We start from the raw sequence: 6,000 nt of genomic DNA, 5'->3' as shown, positions 1-6,000 counted from the left end.
TCGTAAAGAATTTGTTATTTAATTTCGGGTTTAAAATTTGTCAAAACTAAAAAAAAACGAATTTCTCATTATGATTTCTCGAAAATTTTAGCTTTATCAAAATAAATATGCATCTCAACTCAAACACGATGCAAAATAAAAAATGTGAAAAAATTGAACTCTCCGATCTGTATCTCGAAATAATGGATAAAATTTAAAATAATTGGTTATCACAATAATGCATGAACAAAATTAGATTACTTGTCACTTTTTCTTGTTTGTTTTGCATGCGATTTAATATTGCGAATATTGCAGCTTGAATTGGTATTTACAAAGGCCACTCATTTATTCTTAGTTTAAAGTCTAAATAAGGTGAATAAATTTTCCACGGTTTTGAAGAAACTAGCCAATTTACGAATTGCTCAACTTCTGTGAATTTCGAAATGTTTTGCAATTGCTACTAAAAAAGGCATACCCCTTCCAAAAAAGCTACCTAATTTTTAACATTTATGATTTTAACGATTACCAAATACAAAATTAGGCTTCTAAATTAATCATTTTTAGCCCGAGTCAGGGCTTATGGAACCGTCATGTCCGTCCGTCCGTCTGTCTGTCTGTCTGTCTGTCTGTCCGGCACGATAGAGCCAAAACGGCTGAACCGATTGACTTGAATTTTTTTGTATTTTTGTATTCTAAATTAATCATTTTTTTAATTCCATACACAAACTGAAATTTTCCTCAAAAGTGTTGTTAACAACACTTTTTGTCAAATTTTTAACGTAAATTCATCAAAAATTGTCGTTGTTATCCAAATTTTAGTATCATTAAATTTGAAAAACAAACATAAGATATGTAAAAATTATGCACGAAACAAAAATCGAAGTGGATGCGTTTAGTTTCCAAACTAAATCAAAATCTAAATTAAACTTGGAAATTAAACTTGGAAAAATTGAGGGAAATATTTGCTTAAAAGGTAAACGATTTTGATGATAAAATTTATTTACTCGAATAAAATACAACAATATGCAAGAAAAATTGCCGGTTTGTGCGCCGTATTAGATTTTTTTGCAAATTCAACCGAAGTTATCTATATTTAGGTGAATTCTTGTTGTGGCGAAAATTTTCTAGCACGGATAAAATGCAATCCAGTTCCTACTTCCGGTCAAATTTTATTGCCTGTATAATTGAACTTCAATGTCAATGCATTTGCTATCTAAGACTTACTAATATTGTTTTAAATATTACAAAATATTAAATTTACCTTCTAACAATGCAAGTCTTTTACGTGTACAACTCAGATCTGGTTGGGACCAATTTTATTTTGTTCAGCACAAAAAATAAGCATACCCGTATTTTTGCATTTTTCATAATGCGCTAATTTGAGCGCGGGGCGCGAATTTTAAAACATTTTTCAGCCAAAACCTCGGTTTTTAAAAATTCTGTAAATTTTCGAATTTTAACGAGAATCCAAAAATTCGAAAACATGTCTCTTCTGAATGATTTACTCGACTTATGAAAAATCCACATGTATTATTTTTCGAAAAATTAAAAATTTAAAAGAGTTTATAATTTTAATAAATTTCAAAAACTGGCAAAAAATTTTGAAAATCAAATTTCGAGACAATTGGATTTTTCATAAGTCAGGTAAGTCATTCTGAAAAGACATGTTTTCGAATTTTTGGATTCTGGCTAAAATTCGAAAATTTACAGAATTTTTAAAAACTGAGGTTTTGGCTGAAAAATGTTTTAAAATTCTCGCCCCGCGCTCAAATTAGCGCATTATGAAAAATGCAAAAATATGGGTATGCTTATTTTTTGTGGTGAACCAAATAAAATTGGTCCCAACCAGATCTGAGTTGTACACGTAAAAGACTTGCATTGTAAGCTATATATAGCTAAGACGCTCATTGTGTTGATTTTTTATTATTAAATCAACACCACTTTGCTAAGAATACTTGCTAAGAGTTGCTAAGAGTTGCTAAGAGTTGTACTCAATGTTTTCGAATTTTCTACAAATTCTAAATATTTTCTTCAGACCTTTCGTCTTTGCTACCTCAACGAATTTGTGTTCAGTAAGCGTTCCATTTTTTCCCATTTATTTGCAGTTCTAATATCGTTATATTTGAAACATGCACTCTAAATAAATTTGATTAAAATTTACTCAATTTTGAGAAAAATTGCCACCAAAGCTACTATTGAGTAAAATTTACTCTGACAAAGGTAAAAATTACTCAAGCTTGAAAGATTTTTGCTCAAGTTTGAGTAAATTTTACCTTTGTCAGGGTAAATTTTGCTGAACAGTTGCTTTGGTGGCACTTTTACTCAACTTTATTTACAGTGTGACTAATATAAAAATTATGGAGGAAACAAAAGTCAAATTTTCGTATTATTTTGCAAAATAGATTTAATTCAAGGGTTAAATTTTGTATTCACAAAAACTTGATACAATTCTACATAAAATCTACACCCCTCATCCCATCCGGGACAATGATCATTTCACCTTTAAGTAATTATTAAAAATCCGATTTTTTAAAATTGTTCTCACGGCGTTATTGACTATCAAATCTAACAGATTATGAAGATTTCAAAGAAACTGGAATTAATTCATCGTCCAAAATTTGCTTTAAAAAAGGAGCATACCATTGAATTAAAATAGTCAGAAGTATTACGATTTCATACCTAAAATGTGAAATTAATCGGTTCTATCATATCACGAGGATGACTTTTCACATTTTAACTATGAAATTGTTATGATTCATTATTATCAAAGTGAATAATTTAATTTGAAAAAAATTTTGAGAACGATTATTAAAAATCATTAAAAGGCAAAACATCCGTTCTGGAAAAATGAATCAAATTTTTGATAACGATTGTTGATAAATTTGTGATAAATTAAACCAAATTTATATTATTCCAATTAAAATTTATAATTAAGATTTCATTAATTAAATTAATCAGTTCTAACATATTTCTTTTTTTGCTTTATTATCAAACTGTTACTGATCAACGTCGATAATTTAATTTGGGCAATTAAAAGTACGCTATAATAAATGAAATTAGATGAAACCCTTCCCCAATCACAATCAAATAACTAACAAGGTAAGAAAATATAAAAACTGCAGTTTATTCATCTTCAAAAGGTGTAAAAATAGAGCACACCGTCAACCGTCGAAATAAAATAATATTTTATTTGTATAATATGCTAAAACATTACGATTTCATACCTAAAATGTGAAATTATCATATCAATGAGGACAACATTTTTTTTAAATTTTACGATGGAATTGTCACCCATCAAAGTCAATAATTTAAAATTATGAAAGTTATTATGAAAAATTACTAAAAGATAGGATATCTCTACGGGAAAATGATTCAGGTTTAATTTTTGAGAAATTTTGTATGAATTAAAATTAATTAATATTTTATTCCAATTAAAATTTAATATTAAGACTTCACACCTAATGAAATGCTAAATTAATCAGTTCTACTCTACCATATATTTTTCTGTTTTATTATTAAGCTGTTACTTATCAAAGTCGATAATTTAATTTGAACAATTCAAAATATGCCATAATAACTGAAATCAGATGAAATCCCTCCCCAATTAAAAATTGTGTTTTGTTTGTATTCAAATTACATTTTTTTATATTCTCTGTGAAACTTGTCTCACCCCGAAATTAATCTTTGTAAATTTCACAAACATTGAGGCAAATATTCGCTTAAAAAGGTGCACCATTCTGGTGATCAAATTTATTTACTAAGCAAACTGAAACAAAATATGTTGGCAAAAAATTGTGATCTGTAAGGAATTTGCTCAAAAAACTAATTGAGCTAAGAAACAAAACTGCATGTTGAAATAAAATTATTTTAAGGCCAACAAAGTGATTTTAGGAGTTCATGAGTTTTTCTATACGATATTTTTTGGTAATTAATATAACAAAAAGAAATTGTAGCTGTGTATATATATTAAAAAACTTGTAATACAAGCTTTTTTGTAATTTCTCCGTAAATATTTATTTATATTTTTTTTCGAATTACTTTCCTTACGTAAAACAAATATTTATTTTCTCCTTGATTTCGAAATGTGCTATGAGTGTCAACGATTCTAGTAATTACACAATGATACATCTTATAAAGTCTTGAATACATACTATAAAGAATATCTTTAGTCCTATTTAGTTAACTTTCTTAAAAAATATTTAAAATTTGGATTTAAAATTTATCAAAATCTTAAAAAAATTCACAAATTTCAAATAATTACTTATTATTTTATATTCAGATTAATAATTAATGAGTGAATTGTACACCTCTTGTTAACAAGGTGGAACCGTTTAATTTCACATTATGAAATCGTAATGATGAGTTTTAATAGGAGCAAAATATTTTAATTTATTTCATTCGTTATTTTAATTTACCAACAATTTTATTATACAAACACGTATCATTTTCCTCGAGGCCTGATTTATCTTCGGATAATTATTAATCCTCGGAATTTTGTAAATTAGTCTCACGGCGTTGTCGACTATCTAATATACCAATTTGAGAAAATTTAAAAAACTGAATTTTTTTCATCTGCCAAAATTTGTAAAAAGAAGACTATACCGTCGAAATAAAATACACAAGAACACCCAAGATTTCATAACTAAAATGCAAAATTACAATATCAACCAGGATAATTATTTGTGCAATTTTACCATTAAATTGTCACCTTTCAAAGCAAATAATTTAATTTTTAAAAGTCTTGAAAACGATTATTAACAGTCGTTAAAAGATAAGGTAATCGTCATGGGAAAATGATTCAAGTTTTATTGTCGATACAATTTTTCAATAACTTTTTTATAAGTTGAAATCAATTAATATTTTGTTGCAATTAAAATTCGTCATTGAGATTTCATACCTAATGAAATGTGAAATTAATCAGTTCTATTAAAAAAATGCCATATTTATTTTCCTTTATTGTTCAGCTGTTACTCGTCAAAGTCGATAATGCAATTTGAGCAATTAAATACCATATAATATTGATATTAGATGAAGTATGGCCGTATCAAAAATTGTATTTTTTGTATTTAAGTTGCATTTTTTATATTCTTGGTGAAACTGAGGAGTAGAGGGTCACTACTTGTCGGGCCCCGATTTCGATCTCCTTTGGATATGTTGTAGTACTACATGAGTGTAGAAAAAGTGAAGGAGGGTTAGACTCCATGAGCCCATTTACACCCGCCACACCCTCTCAAAGGCGCCCAAACCCCCAGAGTTGCCAAAAATTAATTAATTTGCTTAATTCATCGCCAAAAATCGACTTTTTTAAAATTTCGAATTTTTTCAATACATACCCTTGGTCAGAAAATCTTCGAAAATATTGAAAATTTCAAAAAAGTTGAGTTTGCTATTGGATATGATAGAGCAACTATCTGGGATCACAAAAATGTAAATTTTTTGAAAATCTGACCAAAACTTGATTTTTGTCGATGATTTTAGTGCGGCAACTCTGGGGGTTTGGGCGCCTTTGAGGGGGTGTGGCGGGCGTAAATGGGCTCATGGAGTCTAACCCTCCTTCACTTTTTCTACACTCATGTAGTACTACAACATATCCAAAGGAGATCGAAATCCGGGCGACAAGTAGTGACCTTCTACTCCTGAGTCTCCCCCTGAAATTAAACTTGGAAACATTGAGGCAAATATTCGCTGAAAAAGTACATGATTTTGGTGACCAAATGGTCGCCTAAAGAAGAAATTTTCACAGAAAATTTTTTGAAAGTATACACAAGAAAAACTACCGATGCAACAAACCAAGACAATGACATGAATCTCTACCCCATTTGGTCGTCATTAATGTTGCCGCTCATTTAAATTCCGTAACTACATTTGTAGTACAAAAAATTATCATTCTTGAAATTTTCGAACTGCAGTGTGCTTTGATTTCTATAATTGTAAAAAATCCTCATTTCCTGATGATGATGCTTTTATAAACCAAACACATGTATTCCAACGAAGCCTCCTCAAATTTATTTACTCGGAGAA

Source organism: Folsomia candida, unplaced genomic scaffold, assembly GCF_002217175.1.
Source record: "Folsomia candida strain VU population unplaced genomic scaffold, ASM221717v1 Fcan01_Sc035, whole genome shotgun sequence".
NCBI classification, from domain to species: Eukaryota; Metazoa; Arthropoda; class Collembola; order Entomobryomorpha; family Isotomidae; genus Folsomia; species Folsomia candida.
This window is presented reverse-complemented; position numbering follows the sequence as displayed.